Consider the following 25,933-nt stretch of genomic DNA (forward strand, 5'->3'; position numbering starts at 1 on the left):
TATTGCAAAGCAATGCACAGACTATTGCAAAGCAATGCACAGATTATTGCTAAGCAATGCACAGACTATTTCAAAGCAATGCACAGAATATTGCAAAGCAATGCACAGAGACTATTGCAAAGCAATGCACAGACTATTGCACAGCAATGCGAAGACTATTGCAAAGCAATGCACAGACTATTGCAAAGCAATGCACAGAGACTATTGCAAAGCAATGCACAGAGACTATTACAAAGCAATACACAGACTATTGCAAAGCAATGCAGAGACTATTGCAAAGAAATGCACAGACTATTGCAAAGCAATGCACAGAGACTATTGCAAAGCAATGCACAGACTATTGCAAAGAAATGCACAGAGACTATTGCAAAGCAATGCACAGACTATTGCAAAACAATGCACAGACTATTGCAAAGCAATGCACAGATACTATTGCAAAGCAATGCACAGACTATTGCAAAGCAATGCACAGACTATTGCAAAGCAATGCGAAGACTATTGCAAAGCAATGCACAGAGACTATTGCAAAGCAATGCACAGACTATTGCAAAGCAATGCACAGAGACTATTGCAAAGCAATGCACAGAGACTATTGCAAAGCAATGCACAGACTATTGCAAAGCAATGCACAAACTATTGCAAAGCAATGCACAGAGACCATTGCAAAGCAATGCACAGACTATTGCAAAGCAATGACCAGACTATTGCAAAGCAATGCACAGATTATTGCTAAGCAATGCACAGACTATTGCAAAGCAATGCACAGACTATTGCAAAGCAATGCACAGACTATTGCAAAGGAATGCACAGACTATGGCAAAGCAATGCACAGATTATTGCAAAGCAATGCACAGACTATTGCAAAGCAATGCACAGAGGCTATTGCAAAGCAATGCACAGACTATTGCAAAGCAATGCACAGACTATTTCAAAGCAATGCACAGACTATTGCAAAGCAATGCACAGAGACTATTGCAAAGCAATGCAGAGTCTATTGCAAAGCAATGCACAGACTATTGCAAACCAATGCACAGACTATTGCAAAGCAATGCACAGAGACTATTGCAAAGCAATGCACAGACTATTGCACAGCAATGCGAAGACTATTGCAAAGCAATGCACAGAGACTATTGCAAAGCAATGCACAGACTATTGCAAAGCAATGCACAGAGACTATTGCAAAGCAATGCACAGACTATTGCAAAGCAATGCACAGAGACTATTGCAAAGCAATGCACATACTATTGCAAAGAAATGCACAGACTATTGCAAAGCAATGCACAGAGACTATTGCAAAGCAATGCACAGAGAGTATTGCAAAGCAATGCATAGACTATTGCAAAGCAATGCACAGAGAATATTGCAAAGCAATGCAGAGAGACTTTTGCAAAGCAATGCACAGAGACTATTGCAAAGCAATGCACAGACTATTGCAAAGCAATGCGAAGACTATTGCAAAGCAATGCACAGAGACTATTGCAAAGCAATGCACAGACTATTGCAAAGCAATGCACAGACTATTGCAAAGCAATGCACAGAGACTATTGCAAAGCAATGCACAGACTATTGCAAAGCAATGCACAGAGACTATTGCAAAGCAATGCACAGACTATTGCAAAACAATGCACAGACTATTGCAAAGCAATGCACAGAGACTATTGCAAAGCAATGCACAGAGACTATTGCAAAGCAATGCACACACTATTGCAAAGCAATGCACAGACTATTGCAAAGCAATGCACAGAGACTATTGCAAAGCAATGCACAGACTATTGCAAAGCAATGCACAGAGACTATTACAAAGCAATGCACAGAGACTATTGCAAAGCAATGCACAGACTATTGCAAAGCAATGCACAGACTATTGCAAAGCAATGCACAGATTATTGCTAAGCAATGCACAGACTATTTCAAAGCAATGCAAAGACTATTGCAAAGCAATGCACAGAGACTATTGCAAAGCAATGCATAGAGACTATTGCAAAGCAATGCACAGACTATTGCAAAGCAATGCACAGACTATTGCAAAGCAATGCACAGAGACTATTGCAAAGTATGCACAGAGACTATTGCAAAGCAATGCACAGACTATTGCAAAGCAATGCACAGACTATTGCAAAGCAATGCACAGAGACTATTGCAAAGCAATGCACAGAGACTATTGCAAAGCACTGCACAGAGACTATTGCAAAGCAATGCGCATAGACTATTGCAAAGCAATGCACAGAGACTATTGGAAAGCAATGCACAGAGACTATTGCAAAGCAATGCACAGACTATTGCAAAGCAATGCACAGACTATTGCAAAGCAATGCACAGAGACTATTGCAAAGCAATGCACAGACTATTGCAAAGCAATGCACAGAGACTATTACAAAGCAATGCACAGAGACTATTGCAAAGCAATGCACAGACTATTGCAAAGCAATGCACAGACTATTGCAAAGCAATGCACAGATTATTGCTAAGCAATGCACAGACTATTTCAAAGCAATGCACAGAATATTGCAAAGCAATGCACAGAGACTATTGCAAAGCAATGCATAGAGACTATTGCAAAGCAATGCACAGACTATTGCAAAGCAATGCAAAGAGACTATTGCAAAGAAATACACAGACTATTGCAAAGCAATGCACAGAGACTTTTGCCAAGCAATGCACAGAGACTATTGCAAAGCAATGCACCGAGGCTATTGCAAAGCAATGCACAGAGACTATTGCAAAGCAATGCACAGACTATTGCAAAACAATGCACAGATTATTGCAAAGCAATGCACAGAGACTATTGCAAAGCAATGCACAGACTATTGCAAAGCTATGCACAGACTATTGCAAAGCAATGCGAAGACTATTGCAAAGCAATGCACAGAGACTATTGCAAAGCAATGCACAGACTATTGCAAAGCAATGCACAGACTATTGCAAAGCAATGCACAGAGACTATTGCAAAGCAATGCACAGACTATTGCAAAGCAATGCACAGAGACTATGGCAAAGCAATGCACAGACTATTGCAAAGCAATGCACAGAGACTATTACAAAGCAATGCACAGAGACAATTGCAAAGCAATGCACAGACTATTGCAAAGCAATTCACAGACTATTGCAAAGCAATGCACAGATTATTGCTAAGCAATGCACAGACTATTTCAAAGCAATGCACAGACTATTGCAAAGCAATGCACAGAGGCTATTGCAAAGCAATGCACAGACTATTGCAAAGCAATGCACAGACTATTTCAAAGCATTGCACAGACTATTGCAAAGCAATGCACAGAGACTATTGCAAAGCAATGCAGAGAGACTATTGCAAAGCAATGCACAGACTATTGCAAAGCAATGCACAGACTATTGCAAAGCAATGCACAGATTATTGCAAAGCAATGCACAGGACTATTGCAAAGCAATGCACAGAGACTATTGCAAAGCAATGCACAGACTATTGCAAAGCAATGCACAGAGACTATTGTAAAGCAATGCACAGACTATTGCAAAGCAATGCATAGAGACTATTGCAAAGCAATGCACAGACTATTGCAAAGCAATGCACAGACTATTGCAAAGCTATGCACAGAGAATATTGCAAAGCAATGTGCAGAGACTATTGCAAAGCACTGCACAGAGACTATTGCAAAGCAATGCGCATAGACTATTGCAAAGCAAAGCACAAAGACTATTGCAAAGCAATGCACAGAGACTATTGCAAAGCAATGCACAGACTATTGCAAAGCAATGCACAAAGACTATTACAAAGCAATGCACAGACTATTGCAAAGCAATGCACAGACTATTGCAAAGCAATGCACAGAGACTATTGCAAAGCACTGCACAGAGACTATTGCAAAGCAATGCACAGAGGCTATTGCAAAGCAATGCACAGACTATTGCAAAGCAATGCACAGAGACTATTTCAAAGCAATGCACAGACTATTGCAAAACAATGCACAGACTATTGCAAAGCAATGCACAGAGACTATTACAGAGACTATTGCAAAGCAATGCACACACTATTGCAAAGCAATGCACAGACTATTGCAAAGCAATGCACAGAGACTATTGCAAAGCAATGCACAGACTATTGCAGAGCAATGCACAGAGACTATTACAAAGCAATGCACAGAGACTATTGCAAAGCAATGCACAGACTATTGCAAAGCAATGCACAGACTATTGCAAAGCAATGCACAGATTATTGCAAAGCAATGCACAGAGACTATTGCAAACCAATGCACAGACTATTGCAAAGCAATGCACAGAGACTATTGCAAAGCAATGCACAGACTATTGCAAAGAAATGCACAGACTATTGCAAAGCAATGCACAGAGACTATTGCAAAGCAATGCACAGACTATTGCAAAGCAATGCACAGGACTATTGCAAAGCAATGCACAGAGACTATTGCAAAGCAATGCACAGACTATTGCAAAGCAATGCACAGAGACTATTGCAAAGCAATGCACAGACTATTGCAAAGCAATGCATAGAGACTATTGCAAAGCAATGCACAGACTATTGCAAAGCAATGCACAGACTATTGCAAAGCAATGAACAGAGAATATTGCAAAGCAATGCGCAGAGACTATTGCAAAGCACTGCACAGAGACTATTGCAAAGCAATGCGCATAGACTATTGCAAAGCAAAGCACAAAGACTATTGCAAAGCAATGCACAGAGACTATTGCAAAGCAATGCACAGACTATTGCAAAGCAATGCACAAAGACTATTGCAAAGCAATGCACAGACTATTGCAAAGCAATGCACAGACTATTGCAAAGCAATGCACAGAGACTATTGCAAAGCACTGCACAGAGACTATTGCAAAGCAATGCGCATAGACTATTGCAAAGCAATGCACAGAGACTATTGCAAAGCAATGCACAGAGACTATTGCAAAGCAATGCACAGACTATTGCAAAGCAATGCACAGACTATTGCAAAGCAATGCACAGAGACTATTGCGAAGCAATGCACAGAGACTATTGCAAAGCAATGCACAGACTATTGCAAAGCAATGCACAGACTATTGCAAAGCAATGCACAGACTATTGCAAAGCAATGCACAGAGGCTATTACAAAGCAATGCACAGAGACTATTGCAAAGCAATGCACAGACTATTGCAAAGCAATGCACAGAGACTATTTCAAAGCAATGAACAGACTATTGCAAAACAATGCACAGACTATTGCAAAGCAATGCACAGAGACTATTGCAAAGCAATGCACAGACTATTGCAAAGCAATGCATAGACTATTGCAAAGCAATGCGAAGACTATTGCAAAGCAATGCACAGAGACTATTGCAAAGCAATGCACAGACTATTGCAAAGCAATGCACAGACTATTGCAAAGCAATGCACAGACTATTGCAAAGCAATGCACAGAGACTATTGCAAAGCAATGCACAGACTATTGCAAAGCAATGCACATCCTATTGCAAAGCAATGCACAGACTATTGCAAAGCAATGCACAGACTATTGCAAAGCAATGCACAGAGACTATTGCAAAGCAATGCACAGACTATTGCAAAGCAATGCACAGACTATTGCAAAGCAATGCACAGAGACTATTGCAAAGCAATGCACAGACTATTGCAAAGCAATGCACAGAGACTATTGCAAAGCAATGCACAGACTATTGCAAAGCAATGCACAGACTATTGCAAAGCAATGCACAGAGACTATTGCAAAGCAATGCACAGACTATTGCAAAGCAATGCACAGAGACTATTGCAAAGCAATGCACAGAGGCTATTGCAAAGCAATGCACAGACTATTGCAAAGCAATGCACAGAGACTATTGCAAAGCAAGGCACAGACTATTGCAAAACAATGCACAGACTATTGCAAAGCAATGCACAGACTATTGCAAAGCAATGCGAAGACTATTGCAAAGCAATGCACAGAGACTATTGCAAAGCAATGCACAGACTATTGCAAAGCAATGCACAGAGACTATTGCAAAGCAATGCACAGACTATTGCAAAGCAATGCACAGAGACTATTGCAAAGCAATGCACAGACTATTGCAAAGCAATGCACAGACTATTGCAAAGCAATGCACAGAGACTATTGCAAAGCAATGCACAGACTATTGCAAAGCAATGCACAGAGACTATTGCAAAGCAATGCACAGAGGCTATTGCAAAGCAATGCACAGACTATTGCAAAGCAATGCACAGACTATTGCAAAGCAAGGCACAGACTATTGCAAGACAATGCACAGACTATTGCAAAGCAATGCACAGACTATTGCAAAGCAATGCGAAGACTATTGCAAAGCAATGCACAGAGACTATTGCAAAGCAATGCACAGACTATTGCAAAGCAACGCACAGAGACTATTGCAAAGCAATGCACAGACTATTGCAAAGCAATGCACAGAGACTATTGCAAAGCAATGCACAGACTATTGCAAAGCAATGCACAGACTATTGCAAAGCAATGCACAGAGACTATTGCAAAGCGATGCACAGACTATTGCAAAGCGATGCACAGAGACTATTACAAAGCAATGCACAGACTATTGCAAAACAATGCACAGACTATTGCAAAGCAATGCACAGAGACTATTGCAAAGCAATGCACAGAGACAATTGCAAAGCAATGCACACACTATTGCAAAGCAATGCACAGACTATTGCAAAGCAATGCACAGAGACTATTGCAAAGCAATGCACAGACTATTGCGGAGCAATGCACAGAGACTATTACAAAGCAATGCACAGAGACTATTGCAAAGCAATGCACAGACTATTGCAAAGCAATGCACAGACTATTGCAAAGCAATGCACAGATTATTGCAAAGCAATGCACAGAGACTATTGCAAACCAATGCACAGACTATTGCAAAGCAATGCACAGAGACTATTGCAAAGCAATGCACAGACTATTGCAAAGAAATGCACAGACTATTGCAAAGCAATGCACAGAGACTATTGCAAAGCAATGCACAGACTATTGCAAAGCAATGCACAGGACTATTGCAAAGCAATGCACAGAGACTATTGCAAAGCAATGCACAGACTATTGCAAAGCAATGCACAGAGACTATTGCAAAGCAATGCACAGACTATTGCAAAGCAATGCACAGAGACTATTGCAAAGCAATGCACAGACTATTGCAAAGCAATGCACAGACTATTGCAAAGCAATGCACAGAGACTATTGCAAAGCACTGCACAGAGACTATTGCAAAGCAATGCGCATAGACTATTGCAAAGCAATGCACAGAGACTATTGCAAAGCAATGCACAGAGACTATTGCAAAGCACTGCACAGAGACTATTGCAAAGCAATGCGCATAGACTATTGCAAAGCAAAGCACAAAGACTATTGCAAAGCAATGCACAGAGACTATTGCAAAGCAGTGCACAGACTATTGCAAAGCAATGCACAAAGACTATTGCAAAGCAATGCACAGACTATTGCAAAGCAATGCACAGACTATTGCAAAGCAATGCACAGAGACTATTGCAAAGCACTGCACAGAGACTATTGCAAAGCAATGCGCATAGACTATTGCAAAGCCATGCACAGAGACTATTGCAAAGCAATGCACAGACTATTGCAAAGCAATGCACAGAGACTATTTCAAAGCAATGAACAGACTATTGCAAAACAATGCACAGACTATTGCAAAGCAATGCACAGAGACTATTGCAAAGCAATGCACAGACTATTGCAAAGCAATGCATAGACTATTGCAAAGCAATGCGAAGACTATTGCAATGCAATGCACAGAGACTATTGCAAAGCAATGCACAGACTATTGCAAAGCAATGCACAGACTATTGCAAAGCAATGCACAGACTATTGCAAAGCAATGCACAGAGACTATTGCAAAGCAATGCACAGACTATTGCAAAGCAATGCACATCCTATTGCAAAGCAATGCACAGACTATTGCAAAGCAATGCACAGACTATTGCAAAGCAATGCACAGAGACTATTGCAAAGCAATGCACAGACTATTGCAAAGCAATGCACAGACTATTGCAAAGCAATGCACAGAGACTATTGCAAAGCAATGCACAGACTATTGCAAAGCAATGCACAGAGACTATTGCAAAGCAATGCACAGACTATTGCAAAGCAATGCACAGACTATTGCAAAGCAATGCACAGAGACTATTGCAAAGCAAGGCACAGACTATTGCAAAACAATGCACAGACTATTGCAAAGCAATGCACAGACTATTGCAAAGCAATGCGAAGACTATTGCAAAGCAATGCACAGAGACTATTGCAAAGCAATGCACAGACTATTGCAAAGCAATGCACAGAGACTATTGCAAAGCAATGCACAGACTATTGCAAAGCAATGCACAGAGACTATTGCAAAGCAATGCACAGACTATTGCAAAGCAATGCACAGACTATTGCAAAGCAATGCACAGAGACTATTGCAAAGCAATGCACAGACTATTGCAAAGCAATGCACAGAGACTATTGCAAAGCAATGCACAGAGGCTATTGCAAAGCAATGCACAGACTATTGCAAAGCAATGCACAGAGACTATTGCAAAGCAAGGCACAGACTATTGCAAAACAATGCACAGACTATTGCAAAGCAATGCACAGACTATTGCAAAGCAATGCGAAGACTATTGCAAAGCAATGCACAGAGACTATTGCAAAGCAATGCACAGACTATTGCAAAGCAATGCATAGACTATTGCAAAGCAATGCGAAGACTATTGCAAAGCAATGCACAGAGACTATTGCAAAGCAATGCACAGACTATTGCACAGCAATGCACAGACTATTGCAAAGCAATGCACAGACTATTGCAAAGCAATGCACAGAGACTATTGCAAAAAATGCACAGACTATTGCAAAGCAATGCACAGACTATTGCAAAGCAATGCACAGAGACTATTGCAAAGCAATGCACAGACTATTGCAAAGCAATGCACAGAGACTATTGCAAAGCAATGCACAGACTATTGCAAAGCAATGCACAGACTATTGCAAAGCAATGCACAGACTATTGCAAAGCAATGCACAGAGACTATTGCAAAGCAATGCACAGACTTTTGCAAAGCAATGCACAGAGACTATTGCAAAGCAATGCACAGAGACTATTGCAAAGCAATGCACAGACTATTGCAAAGCAATGCACAGACTATTGCAAAGCAATGCACAGAGACTATTGCAAAGCGATGCACAGACTATTGCAAAGCGATGCACAGAGACTATTACAAAGCAATGCACAGACTATTGCAAAACAATGCACAGACTATTGCAAAGCAATGCACAGAGACTATTGCAAAGCAATGCACAGAGACAATTGCAAAGCAATGCACACACTATTGCAAAGCAATGCACAGACTATTGCAAAGCAATGCACAGAGACTATTGCAAAGCAATGCACAGACTATTGCAGAGCAATGCACAGAGACTATTACAAAGCAATGCACAGAGACTATTGCAAAGCAATGCACAGACTATTGCAAAGCAATGCACAGACTATTGCAAAGCAATGCACAGATTATTGCAAAGCAATGCACAGAGACTATTGCAAACCAATGCACAGACTATTGCAAAGCAATGCACAGAGACTATTGCAAAGCAATGCACAGACTATTGCAAAGAAATGCACAGACTATTGCAAAGCAATGCACAGAGACTATTGCAAAGCAATGCACAGACTATTGCAAAGCAATGCACAGGACTATTGCAAAGCAATGCACAGAGACTATTGCAAAGCAATGCACAGACTATTGCAAAGCAATGCACAGAGACTATTGCAAAGCAATGCACAGACTATTGCAAAGCAATGCACAGAGACTATTGCAAAGCAATGCACAGACTATTGCAAAGCAATGCACAGACTATTGCAAAGCAATGCACAGAGACTATTGCAAAGCACTGCACAGAGACTATTGCAAAGCAATGCACAGAGACTATTGCAAAGCAATGCACAGACTATTGCAAAGCAATGCATAGACTATTGCAAAGCAATGCACAGAGACTATTGCAAAGCAATGCACAGAGACTATTGCAAAGCACTGCACAGAGACTATTGCAAAGCAATGCGCATAGACTATTGCAAAGCAAAGCACAAAGACTATTGCAAAGCAATGCACAGAGACTATTGCAAAGCAATGCACAGACTATTGCAAAGCAATGCACAGACTATTGCAAAGCAATGCACAAAGACTATTGCAAAGCAATGCACAGACTATTGCAAAGCAATGCACAGACTATTGCAAAGCAATGCACAGAGACTATTGCAAAGCACTGCACAGAGACTATTGCAAAGCAATGCGCATAGACTATTGCAAAGCCATGCACAGAGACTATTGCAAAGCAATGCACAGAGACAATTGCAAAGCAATGCACAGACTATTGCAAAGCAATGCACAGACTATTGCAAAGCAATGCACAGAGACTATTGCAAAGCAATGCACAGACTATTGCAAAGCAATGCATAGAGACTATTACAAAGCAATGCACAGAGACTATTGCAAAGCAATGCACAGACTATTGCAAAGCAATGCACAGACTATTGCAAAGTAATGCACAGATTATTGCAAAGCAATGCACAGACTATTTCTAAGCAATGCACAGACTATTGCAAAACAATGCACAGACTATTGCAAAGCAATGCACAGAGACTATTGCAAAGCAATGCACAGAGACTATTGCAAAGCAATGCACAGAGACTTTTGCAAAACAATACACAGACTATTGCAAAGCAATGCAAAGAGACTATTGCAAAGAAATGCACAGACTATTGCAAAGCAATGCACAGAGACTATTGCAAAGCAATGCACAGAGGCTATTGCAAAGCAATGCACAGACTATTGCAAAGCAATGCACAGAGGCTATTGCAAAGCAATGCACAGACTATTGCAAAGCAATGCACAGAGACTATTTCAAAGCAATGCAAAGACTATTGCAAAACAATGCACAGACTATTGCAAAGCAATGCACAGACACTATTGCAAAGCAATGCACAGAGACTATTGCAAAGCAATGCACAGAGACTATTGCAAAGCAATGCACACACTATTGCAAAGCAATGCACAGACTATTGCAAAGCAATGCACAGCGACTATTGCAAAGCAATGCACAGACTATTGCAATGCAATGCACAGAGACTATTACAAAGCAATGCACAGAGACTATTGCAAAGCAATGCACAGACTATTGCAAAGCAATGCACAGACTATTGCAAAGCAATGCACAGAGACTATTGCAAAGCAATGCACAGAGACTATTGCAAAGCACTGCACAGAGACTATTGCAAAGCAATGCGCATAGACTATTGCAAAGCCATGCACAGAGACTATTGCAAAGCAATGCACAGAGACAATTGCAAAGCAATGCACAGACTATTGCAAAGCAATGCACAGACTATTGCAAAGCAATGCACAGAGACTATTGCAAAGCAATGCACAGACTATTGCAAAGCAATGCATAGAGACTATTACAAAGCAATGCACAGAGACTATTGCAAAGCAATGCACAGACTATTGCAAAGCAATGCACAGACTATTGCAAAGTAATGCACAGATTATTGCAAAGCAATGCACAGACTATTTCTAAGCAATGCTCAGACTATTGCAAAACAATGCACAGACTATTGCAAAGCAATGCACAGAGACTATTGCAAAGCAATGCACAGAGACTATTGCAAAGCAATGCACAGAGACTATTGCAAAACGATACACAGACTATTGCAAAGCAATGCAAAGAGACTATTGCAAAGAAATGCACAGACTATTGCAAAGCAATGCACAGAGACTATTGCAAAGCAATGCACAGAGGCTATTGCAAAGCAATGCACAGACTATTGCAAAGCAATGCACAGAGGCTATTGCAAAGCAATGCACAGACTATTGCAAAGCAATGCACAGAGACTATTTCAAAGCAATGCAAAGACTATTGCAAAACAATGCACAGACTATTGCAAAGCAATGCACAGACACTATTGCAAAGCAATGCACAGAGACTATTGCAAAGCAATGCACAGAGACTATTGCAAAGCAATGCACACACTATTGCAAAGCAATGCACAGACTATTGCAAAGCAATGCACAGCGACTATTGCAAAGCAATGCACAGACTATTGCAATGCACAGAGACTATTACAAAGCAATGCACAGAGACTATTGCAAAGCAATGCACAGACTATTGCAAAGCAATGCACAGACTATTGCAAAGCAATGCACAGAGACTATTGCAAAGCAATGCACAGAGACTATTGCAAAGCACTGCACAGAGACTATTGCAAAGCAATGTGCATAGACTATTGCAAAGCAAAGCACAAAGACTATTGCAAAGCAATGCACAGACTATTGCAAAGCAATGCACAGACTATTGCAAAGCAATGCACAGACTATTGCAAAGCAATGCACAGAGACTATTGCAAAGCACTGCACAGAGACTATTGCAAAGCAATGCGCATAGACTATTGCAAAGCAATGCACAGAGACTATTGCAAAGCAATGCACAGAGACAATTGCAAAGCAATGCACAGACTATTGCAAAGCAATGCACAGACTATTGCAAAGCAATGCACAGAGACTATTGCAAAGCAAGCACAGACTATTGCAAAGCAATGCACAGACTATTGCAAAGCAATGCACAGAGACTATGGCAAAGCAATGCACAGACTATTGCAAAGCAATGCACAGAGACTATTACAAAGCAATGCACAGAGACAATTGCAAAGCAATGCACAGACTATTGCAAAGCAATGCACAGACTATTGCAAAGCAATGCACAGATGATTGCTAAGCAATGCACAGACTATTTCAAAGCAATGCACAGACTATTGCAAAGCAATGCACAGAGGCTATTGCAAAGCAATGCACAGACTGTTGCAAAGCAATGCACAGACTATTTCAAAGCATTGCACAGACTATTGCAAAGCAATGCACAGAGACTATTGCAAAGCAATGCAGAGAGACTATTGCAAAGCAATGCACAGACTATTGCAAAGCAATGCACAGACTATTGCAAAGCAATGCACAGATTATTGCTAAGCAATGCACAGACTATTTCAAAGCAATGCACAGACTATTGCAAAGCAATGCACAGAGGCTATTGCAAAGCAATGCACAGACTATTGCAAAGCAATGCACAGACTATTTCAAAGCAATGCACATACTATTGCAAAGCAATGCACAGAGACTATTGCAAAGCAATGCAGAGTCTATTGCAAAGCAATGCACATACTATTGCAAAGCAATGCACAGACTATTGCAAAGCAATGCACAGAGACTATTGCAAAGCAATGCACAGACTATTGCAAAGCAATGCACAGACTATTGCAAAGCAATGCACAGAGACTATTGCAAAGCAATGCACAGACTATTGCAAAGCAATGCACAGAGACTATTGCAAAGCAATGCAGAGTCTATTGCAAAGCAATGCACAGACTATTGCAAACCAATGCACAGACTATTGCAAAGCAATGCACAGACTATTGCAAAGCAATGCACAGAGGCTATTGCAAAGCAATGCACAGACTATTGCAAAGCAATGCACAGACTATTGCAAAGCAATGCACAGAGGCTATTGCAAAGCAATGCACAGACTATTGCAAACCAATGCACAGACTATTGCAAAGCAATGCACAGAGACTATTGCAAAGCAATGCAGAGTCTATTGCAAAGCAATGCACAGATTATTGCAAAGCAATGCACAGACTATTGCAAAGCAATGCACAGAGGCTATTGCAAAGCAATGCACAGACTATTGCAAAGCAATGCACAGACTATTTCAAAGCAATGCACAGACTATTGCAAAGCAATGCACAGAGACTATTGCAAAGCAATGCAGAGTCTATTGCAAAGCAATGCACAGACTATTGCAAAGCAATGCACAGACTATTGCAAAGCAATGCGAAGACTATTGCAAAGCAATGCACAGACTATTGCAAAGCAATGCACAGAGACTATTGCAAAGCAATGCACAGAGACTATTACAAAGCAATACACAGACTATTGCAACGCAATGCAAAGAGACTAATGCAAAGAAATGCACAGACTATTGCAAAGCAATGCACAGAGACTATTGCAAAGCAATGCACAGACTATTGCAAAACAATGCACAGAGACTATTGCAAAGCAATGCACAGACTATTGCAAAACAATGCACAGACTATTGCAAAGCAATGCACAGAGACTATTGCAAAGCAATGCACAGACTATTGCAAAGCAATGCACAGACTATTGCAAAGCAATGCACAGACTATTGCAAAGCAATGCACAGACTATTGCAAAGAAATGCACAGACTATTGCAAAGCAATGCACAGAGACTATTGCAAAGCAATGCACAGACTATTGCAAAGCAATGCACAGGACTATTGCAAAGCAATGCACAGAGACTATTGCAAAGCAATGCACAGACTATTGCAAAGCAATGCACAGAGACTATTGCAAAGCAATGCACAGACATTTGCAAAGCAATGCACAGAGACTATTGCAAAGCAATGCACAGACTATTGCAAAGCAATGCACAGACTATTGCAAAGCAATGCACAGAGACTATTGCAAAGCACTGCACAGAGACTATTGCAAAGCAATGCGCATAGACTATTGCAAAGCAATGCACAGAGACTATTGCAAAGCAATGCACAGAGACTATTGCAAAGCACTGCACAGAGACTATTGCAAAGCAATGCGCATAGACTATTGCAAAGCAAAGCACAAAGACTATTGCAAAGCAATGCACAGAGACTATTGCAAAGCAATGCACAGACTATTGCAAAGCAATGCACAAAGACTATTGCAAAGCAATGCACAGACTATTGCAAAGCAATGCACAGACTATTGCAAAGCAATGCACAGAGACTATTGCAAAGCACTGCACAGAGACTATTGCAAAGCAATGCGCATAGACTATTGCAAAGCCATGCACAGAGACTATTGCAAAGCAATGCACAGAGACAATTGCAAAGCAATGCACAGACTATTGCAAAGCAATGCACAGACTATTGCAAAGCAATGCACAGAGACTATTGCAAAGCAATGCACAGACTATTGCAAAGCAATGCATAGAGACTATTACAAAGCAATGCACAGAGACTATTGCAAAGCAATGCACAGACTTTTGCAAAGCAATGCACAGAGACTATTGCAAAGCAATGCACAGAGACTATTGCAAAGCAATGCACACACTATTGCAAAGCAATGCACAGACTATTGCAAAGCAATGCACAGAGACTATTGCAAAGCAATGCACAGACTTTTGCAAAGCAATGCACAGAGACTATTGCAAAGCAATGCACAGACTATTGCAAAGCAATGCACAGAGACTATTGCAAAGCAATGCACAGACTTTTGCAAAGCAATGCACAGAGACTATTGCAAAGCAATGCACAGAGACTATTGCAAAGCAATGCACAGACTATTGCAAAGCAATGCACAGACTATTGCAAAGCAATGCACAGAGACTATTGCAAAGCGATGCACAGACTATTGCAAAGCGATGCACAGAGACTATTACAAAGCAATGCACAGACTATTGCAAAACAATGCACAGACTATTGCAAAGCAATGCACAGAGACTATTGCAAAGCAATGCACAGAGACAATTGCAAAGCAATGCACACACTATTGCAAAGCAATGCACAGACTATTGCAAAGCAATGCACAGAGACTATTGCAAAGCAATGCACAGACTATTGCAGAGCAATGCACAGAGACTATTACAAAGCAATGCACAGAGACTATTGCAAAGCAATGCACAGACTATTGCAAAGCAAGGCACAGTCTATTGCAAAGCAATGCACAGATTATTGCAAAGCAATGCACAGAGACTATTGCAAACCAATGCACAGACTATTGCAAAGCAATGCACAGAGACTATTGCAAAGCAATGCACAGACTATTGCAAAGAAATGCACAGACTATTGCAAAGCAATGCACAGAGACTATTGCAAAGCAATGCACAGACTATTGCAAAGCAATGCACAGGACTATTGCAAAGCAATGCACAGAGACTATTGCAAAGCAATGCACAGACTATTGCAAAGCAATGCACAGAGACTATTGCAAAGCAATGCACAGACTATTGCAAAGCAATGCACAGAGACTATTGCAAAGCAATGCACAGACTATTGCAAAGCAATGCACAGACTATTGCAAAGCAATGCACAGAGACTATTGCAAAGCACTGCACAGAGACTATTGCAAAGCAATGCGCATAGACTATTGCAAAGCAATGCACAGAGACTATTGCAAAGCAATGCACAGAGACTATTGCAAAGCACTGCACAGAGACTATTGCAAAGCAATGCGCATAGACTATTGCAAAGCAAAGCACAAAGACTATTGCAAAGCAATGCACAGAGACTATTGCAAAGCAATGCACAGACTATTGCAAAGCAATGCACAGACTATTGCAAAGCAATGCACAAAGACTATTGCAAAGCAATGCACAGACTATTGCAAAGCAATGCACAGACTATTGCAAAGCAATGCACAGAGACTATTGCAAAGCACTGCACAGAGACTATTGCAAAGCAATGCGCATAGACTATTGCAAAGCCATGCACAGAGACTATTGCAAAGCAATGCACAGAGACAATTGCAAAGCAATGCACAGACTATTGCAAAGCAATGCACAGACTATTGCAAAGCAATGCACAGAGACTATTGCAAAGCAATGCACAGACTATTGCAAAGCAATGCATAGAGACTATTACAAAGCAATGCACAGAGACTATTGCAAAGCAATGCACAGACTATTGCAAAGCAATGCACAGACTATTGCAAAGTAATGCACAGACTATTGCAAAGCAATGCACAGACTATTTCTAAGCAATGCACAGACTATTGCAAAACAATGCACAGACTATTGCAAAGCAATGCACAGAGACTATTGCAAAGCAATGCACAGAGACTATTGCAAAGCAATGCACAGAGACTATTGCAAAACAATACACAGACTATTGCAAAGCAATGCAAAGAGACTATTGCAAAGAAATGCACAGACTATTGCAAAGCAATGCACAGAGACTATTGCAAAGCAATGCACAGAGGCTATTGCAAAGCAATGCACAGACTATTGCAAAGCAATGCACAGAGGCTATTGCAAAGCAATGCACAGACTATTGCAAAGCAATGCACAGAGACTATTTCAAAGCAATGCAAAGACTATTGCAAAACAATGCACAGACTATTGCAAAGCAATGCACAGACACTATTGCAAAGCAATGCACAGAGACTATTGCAAAGCAATGCACACACTATTGCAAAGCAATGCACAGACTATTGCAAAGCAATGCACAGCGACTATTGCAAAGCAATGCACAGACTATTGCAATGCAATGCACAGAGACTATTACAAAGCAATGCACAGAGACTATTGCAAAGCAATGCACAGACTATTGCAAAGCAATGCACAGACTATTGCAAAGCAATGCACAGAGACTATTGCAAAGCAATGCACAGAGACTATTGCAAAGCACTGCACAGAGACTATTGCAAAGCAATGCGCATAGACTATTGCAAAGCCATGCACAGAGACTATTGCAAAGCAATGCACAGAGACAATTGCAAAGCAATGCACAGACTATTGCAAAGCAATGCACAGACTATTGCAAAGCAATGCACAGAGACTATTGCAAAGCAATGCACAGACTATTGCAAAGCAATGCATAGAGACTATTACAAAGCAATGCACAGAGACTATTGCAAAGCAATGCACAGACTATTGCAAAGCAATGCACAGACTATTGCAAAGTAATGCACAGATTATTGCAAAGCAATGCACAGACTATTTCTAAGCAATGCACAGACTATTGCAAAACAATGCACAGACTATTGCAAAGCAATGCACAGAGACTATTGCAAAGCAATGCACAGAGACTATTGCAAAGCAATTTACATGAGACTATTGCAAAACAATACACAGACTATTGCAAAGCAATGCAAAGAGACTATTGCAAAGAAATGCACAGACTATTGCAAAGCAATGCACAGAGACTATTGCAAAGCAATGCACAGAGGCTATTGCAAAGCAATGCACAGACTATTGCAAAGCAATGCACAGAGGCTATTGCAAAGCAATGCACAGACTATTGCAAAGCAATGCACAGAGACTATTTCAAAGCAATGCAAAGACTATTGCAAAACAATGCACAGACTATTGCAAAGCAATGCACAGACACTATTGCAAAGCAATGCACAGAGACTATTGCAAAGCAATGCACAGAGACTATTGCAAAGCAATGCACACACTATTGCAAAGCAATGCACAGACTATTGCAAAGCAATGCACAGCGACTATTGCAAAGCAATGCACAGACTATTGCAATGCAATGCACAGAGACTATTACAAAGCAATGCACAGAGACTATTGCAAAGCAATGCACAGACTATCGCAAAGCAATGCACAGACTATTGCAAAGCAATGCACAGAGACTATTGCAAAGCAATGCACAGAGACTATTGCAAAGCACTGCACAGAGACTATTGCAAAGCAATGCGCATAGACTATTGCAAAGCAAAGCACAAAGACTATTGCAAAGCAATGCACAGACTATTGCAAAGCAATGCACAGACTATTGCAAAGCAATGCACAGACTATTGCAAAGCAATGCACAGAGACTATTGCAAAGCACTGCACAGAGACTATTGCAAAGCAATGCGCATAGACTATTGCAAAGCAATGCACAGAGACAATTGCAAAGCAATGCACAGACTATTGCAAAGCAATGCACAGACTATTGCAAAGCAATGCACAGAGACTATTGCAAAGCAAGCACAGACTATTGCAAAGCAATGCACAGACTATTGCAAAGCAATGCACAGAGACTATGGCAAAGCAATGCACAGACTATTGCAAAGCAATGCACAGAGACTATTACAAAGCAATGCACAGAGACAATTGCAAAGCAATGCACAGACTATTGCAAAGCAATGCACAGACTATTGCAAAGCAATGCACAGATGATTGCTAAGCAATGCACAGACTATTTCAAAGCAATGCACAGACAATTGCAAAGCAATGCACAGAGGCTATTGCAAAGCAATGCACAGACTGTTGCAAAGCAATGCACAGACTATTTCAAAGCATTGCACAGACTATTGCAAAGCAATGCACAGAGACTATTGCAAAGCAATGCAGAGAGACTATTGCAAAGCAATGCACAGACTATTGCAAAGCAATGCACAGACTATTGCAAAGCAATGCACAGATTATTGCTAAGCAATGCACAGACTATTTCAAAGCAATGCACAGACTATTGCAAAGCAATGCACAGAGGCTATTGCAAAGCAATGCACAGACTATTGCAAAGCAATGCACAGACTATTTCAAAGCAATGCACATACTATTGCAAAGCAATGCACAGAGACTATTGCAAAGCAATGCAGAGTCTATTGCAAAGCAATGCACAGACTATTGCAAAGCAATGCACAGACTATTGCAAAGCAATGCACAGAGACTATTGCAAAGCAATGCACCGACTATTGCAAAGCAATGCACAGACTATTGCAAAGCAATGCACAGAGACTATTGCAAAGCAATGCACAGACTATTGCAAAGCAATGCACAGAGACTATTGCAAAGCAATGCAGAGTCTATTGCAAAGCAATGCACAGACTATTGCAAACCAATGCACAGACTATTGCAAAGCAATGCACAGACTATTGCAAAGCAATGCACAGAGGCTATTGCAAAGCAATGCACAGACTATTGCAAAGCAATGCACAGACTATTGCAAAGCAATGCACAGAGGCTATTGCAAAGCAATGCACAGACTATTGCAAACCAATGCACAGACTATTGCAAAGCAATGCACAGAGACTATTGCAAAGCAATGCAGAGTCTATTGCAAAGCAATGCACAGATTATTGCAAAGCAATGCACAGACTATTGCAAAGCAATGCACAGAGGCTATTGCAAAGCAATGCACAGACTATTGCAAAGCAATGCACAGACTATTTCAAAGCAATGCACAGACTATTGCAAAGCAATGCACAGAGACTATTGCAAAGCAATGCAGAGTCTATTGCAAAGCAATGCACAGACTATTGCAAAGCAATGCACAGACTATTGCAAAGCAATGCACAGAGACTATTACAAAGCAATGCACAGACTATTGCAAAGCAATGCACAGAGACTATTACAAAGCAATGCACAGAGACTATTGCAAAGCAATGCACAGAGACTATTGCAAAGCAATGCACAGAGACTATTGCAAAGCAATGCACAGACTATTGCAAAGCAATGCGAAGACTATTGCAAAGCAATGCACAGACTATTGCAAAGCAATGCACAGAGACTATTGCAAAGCAATGCACAGAGACTATTACAAAGCAATACACAGACTATTGCAACGCAATGCAAAGAGACTAATGCAAAGAAATGCACAGACTATTGCAAAGCAATGCACAGAGACTATTGCAAAGCAATGCACAGACTATTGCAAAACAATGCACAGAGACTATTGCAAAGCAATGCACAGACTATTGCAAAACAATGCACAGACTATTGCAAAGCAATGCACAGAGACTATTGCAAAGCAATGCACAGACTATTGCAAAGCAATGCACAGACTATTGCAAAGCAATGCACAGACTATTGCAAAGCAATGCACAGACTATTGCAAAGCAATGCACAGACTATTGCAAAGCAATGCACAGACTATTGCAAAGAAATGCACAGACTATTGCAAAGCAATGCACAGAGACTATTGCAAAGCAATGCACAGACTATTGCAAAGCAATGCACAGGACTATTGCAAAGCAATGCACAGAGACTATTGCAAAGCAATGCACAGACTATTGCAAAGCAATGCACAGAGACTATTGCAAAGCAATGCACAGACATTTGCAAAGCAATGCACAGAGACTATTGCAAAGCAATGCACAGACTATTGCAAAGCAATGCACAGACTATTGCAAAGCAATGCACAGAGACTATTGCAAAGCACTGCACAGAGACTATTGCAAAGCAATGCGCATAGACTATTGCAAAGCAATGCACAGAGACTATTGCAAAGCAATGCACAGAGACTATTGCAAAGCACTGCACAGAGACTATTGCAAAGCAATGCGCATAGACTATTGCAAAGCAAAGCACAAAGACTATTGCAAAGCAATGCACAGAGACTATTGCAAAGCAATGCACAGACTATTGCAAAGCAATGCACAAAGACTATTGCAAAGCAATGCACAGACTATTGCAAAGCAATGCACAGACTATTGCAAAGCAATGCACAGAGACTATTGCAAAGCACTGCACAGAGACTATTGCAAAGCAATGCGCATAGACTATTGCAAAGCCATGCACAGAGACTATTGCAAAGCAATGCACAGAGACAATTGCAAAGCAATGCACAGACTATTGCAAAGCAATGCACAGACTATTGCAAAGCAATGCACAGAGACTATTGCAAAGCAATGCACAGACTATTGCAAAGCAATGCATAGAGACTATTACAAAGCAATGCACAGAGACTATTGCAAAGCAATGCACAGACTATTGCAAAGCAATGCACAGACTATTGCAAAGTAATGCACAGATTATTGCAAAGCAATGCACAGACTATTTCTAAGCAATGCACAGACTATTGCAAAACAATGCACAGACTATTGCAAAGAAATGCACAGACTATTGCAAAGCAATGCACAGAGACTATTGCAAAGCAATGCACAGAGGCTATTGCAAAGCAATGCACAGACTATTGCAAAGCAATGCACAGAGGCTATTGCAAAGCAATGCACAGACTATTGCAAAGCAATGCATAGAGACTATTTCAAAGCAATGCAAAGACTATTGCAAAACAATGCACAGACTATTGCAAAGCAATGCACAGAGACTATTGCAAAGCAATGCACAGAGACTATTGCAAAGCAATGCACAGAGACTATTGCAAAGCAATGCACACACTATTGCAAAGCAATGCACAGACTATTGCAAAGCAATGCACAGCGACTATTGCAAAGCAATGCACAGACTATTGCAATGCAATGCACAGAGACTATTACAAAGCAATGCACAGAGACTATTGCAAAGCAATGCACAGGACTATTGCAAAGCAATGCACAGAGACTATTGCAAAGCAATGCACAGACTATTGCAAAGCAATGCACAGAGACTATTGCAAAGCAATGCACAGACTATTGCAAAGCAATGCACAGAGACTATTGCAAAGCAATGCACAGACTATTGCAAAGCAATGCACAGACTATTGCAAAGCAATGCACAGAGACTATTGCAAAGCACTGCACAGAGACTATTGCAAAGCAATGCGCATAGACTATTGCAAAGCAATGCACAGAGACTATTGCAAAGCAATGCACAGAGACTATTGCAAAGCACTGCACAGAGACTATTGCAAAGCAATGCGCATAGACTATTGCAAAGCAAAGCACAAAGACTATTGCAAAGCAATGCACAGAGACTATTGCAAAGCAATGCACAGACTATTGCAAAGCAATGCACAAAGACTATTGCAAAGCAATGCACAGACTATTGCAAAGCAATGCACAGACTATTGCAAAGCAATGCACAGAGACTATTGCAAAGCACTGCACAGACTATTGCAAAGCAATGCACAGACTATTGCAAAGCAATGCACAGACTATTGCAAAGCAATGCACAGACTATTGCAAAGAAATGCACAGACTATTGCAAAGCAATGCACAGAGACTATTGCAAAGCAATGCACAGACTATTGCAAAGCAATGCACAGGACTATTGCAAAGCAATGCACAGAGACTATTGCAAAGCAATGCACAGACTATTGCAAAGCAATGCACAGAGACTATTGCAAAGCAATGCACAGACATTTGCAAAGCAATGCACAGAGACTATTGCAAAGCAATGCACAGACTATTGCAAAGCAATGCACAGACTATTGCAAAGCAATGCACAGAGACTATTGCAAAGCACTGCACAGAGACTATTGCAAAGCAATGCGCATAGACTATTGCAAAGCAATGCACAGAGACTATTGCAAAGCAATGCACAGAGACTATTGCAAAGCACTGCACAGAGACTATTGCAAAGCAATGCGCATAGACTATTGCAAAGCAAAGCACAAAGACTATTGCAAAGCAATGCACAGAGACTATTGCAAAGCAATGCACAGACTATTGCAAAGCAATGCACAAAGACTATTGCAAAGCAATGCACAGACTATTGCAAAGCAATGCACAGACTATTGCAAAGCAATGCACAGAGACTATTGCAAAGCACTGCACAGAGACTATTGCAAAGCAATGCGCATAGACTATTGCAAAGCCATGCACAGAGACTATTGCAAAGCAATGCACAGAGACAATTGCAAAGCAATGCACAGACTATTGCAAAGCAATGCACAGACTATTGCAAAGCAATGCACAGAGACTATTGCAAAGCAATGCACAGACTATTGCAAAGCAATGCATAGAGACTATTACAAAGCAATGCACAGAGACTATTGCAAAGCAATGCACAGACTATTGCAAAGCAATGCACAGACTATTGCAAAGTAATGCACAGATTATTGCAAAGCAATGCACAGACTATTTCTAAGCAATGCACAGACTATTGCAAAACAATGCACAGACTATTGCAAAGAAATGCACAGACTATTGCAAAGCAATGCACAGAGACTATTGCAAAGCAATGCACAGAGGCTATTGCAAAGCAATGCACAGACTATTGCAAAGCAATGCACAGAGGCTATTGCAAAGCAATGCACAGACTATTGCAAAGCAATGCATAGAGACTATTTCAAAGCAATGCAAAGACTATTGCAAAACAATGCACAGACTATTGCAAAGCAATGCACAGAGACTATTGCAAAGCAATGCACAGAGACTATTGCAAAGCAATGCACAGAGACTATTGCAAAGCAATGCACACACTATTGCAAAGCAATGCACAGACTATTGCAAAGCAATGCACAGCGACTATTGCAAAGCAATGCACAGACTATTGCAATGCAATGCACAGAGACTATTACAAAGCAATGCACAGAGACTATTGCAAAGCAATGCACAGGACTAATGCAAAGCAATGCACAGAGACTATTGCAAAGCAATGCACAGACTATTGCAAAGCAATGCACAGAGACTATTGCAAAGCAATGCACAGACTATTGCAAAGCAATGCACAGAGACTATTGTGGTGTTGGGTTCAAATCAGGCCTACATACTTTGTTAAACTCTCGAACGCCTTAGTATAGAAGTTGGCACGGACACTGGAAAAGGTAAAAGACAAGTTTATTAAGACCCCATGGGGTGGTGATACATTCCTACAGCACCCTTCGGTAATGTAAGAAGTAGCACACCGAACATTGGTGCGCGACCTCTTTTATACAGTTTAATAGCAATAAAAAGATAGGCGGTTACAAGTTACACATTTTAGGTACATATAAGGTCATTTTTGGAACACAGCCAACATGTGGGAGGAGTTTCAACAGCACTGGTCAGTTAGTGTGAACATTCCTAAAGAGTGACCAATTGGTGCGTAATGCGCATGTGCGCTTGACCAGTACTAAAAATAGCCTGTTGCCGAGCAGACTAGTGACCATGGGTATCGAGAAAGGACAAAAGGGCACACTGACCACGAGGCAGCGTGTTCATAGGAAACGGAAGTCAGAGGGATCCAAAATGGCCCCCGTTCGTTTTGGTCAAGTTAACAGAAAAGACCGTGTAGCTGTGCTAAACGCTAACTCAGGAGCTGCCAAAACACGACAGACGGCCCTTTTAGCGTTTAGCAAAAGCTACCTCATAGTGGACGTAGTCAGAATGTTCATCCTCAATGTTAATAGCCATTATTTTCAATACTTCATCATTGATCAGTTTCTCTTGCTTAACAATAGCTCGTTTGGACGGAATACAGGCTGTGATACATACAGAACATAATGTAGGGCCACATTGAATACATAGACAAAGAAAAAATAGTACTCCAATAAAAACACAGAGAATCGTTAATAATTTCCAACCCCAAGTACTAAGCAGGGTCCAGAACCAACCAGAAAAGGTCCATGTTCCATTTTCTGGGTGGATCTCAGCAGCTATCTTGTGTAATTTTGTAATCGAATCATATACAGAAGGTGAGTTATCTGGTACGTACACGCAACAACTACTTCCGATGACACGGCATGCTCCACCTCTATCAGCTAGTATCACATCTAGAACCATTCTATTCTGGAGCGCCACAATTCTGGTAATTTGCAATTCCTCAGTAATATTCCCTAAAGCGGAGGCAGTTTCATTAGCGACGGCTTCCACCACACGTGTAAGCCGCCTTATCTTCCTGCTATTCAGTGCAGCTCCTACGAATGAAAATAACCCCAAATTGAAATCTACATATTGTTGTAAAGTGGTATCAGTCTGGTCTATTTCATCAAAATCTATTGTTCGTTTTACTCTGTTCAGTATGAAATCATGGTACAGAACGTAATCATTGTGGTACATGGGAGGAGCAATAAATACAGGTGGTAATACAAAAGCTATATAACACGTTCCTAACCAACCCAATGGTAGACGATGGTATCCCTTATTTCCACAAATGAAATATGTGTTACGTGAAGCTACAAATGCAATTCCAGTTGGTGTATCAAAGGTAAGTGTAATATTACATTCACTGCGGCCTACAGGGATTGTACCTTTATTTCTAATACACAAATCTGCTTTTGTATCAATAACTGTTATCATATGCGAGCTCGTCACATTTATAAGTCTTTGATTCGTATATACACGAGGTGTAGAAACATTGTCCGGACGGTACTCTTCCTATTCAAATTTAGTTCCTTCAGCATGTGGATAGCCGTCTTTGTCGTTATAACATATTTTATTCAACCGAAAAAGTAGTCCACCTTTCGTTGGCCATCGCAGAGTAAAAAGAAGAGTGTACCAAGCATGACAAGAACCATTATGAGAAAACGGGAGAGGAATGAGTGGTGTTCCTCCCTTCTTCTGATGTCCGGGCAACATCCCACATACCCAACAATTGGACGTGTTGGTCA

The sequence above is a fragment of the Lissotriton helveticus genome, assembly GCF_964261635.1.
Source record: "Lissotriton helveticus chromosome 1_1 unlocalized genomic scaffold, aLisHel1.1 SUPER_1_unloc_1, whole genome shotgun sequence".
Taxonomy (NCBI): domain Eukaryota; kingdom Metazoa; phylum Chordata; class Amphibia; order Caudata; family Salamandridae; genus Lissotriton; species Lissotriton helveticus.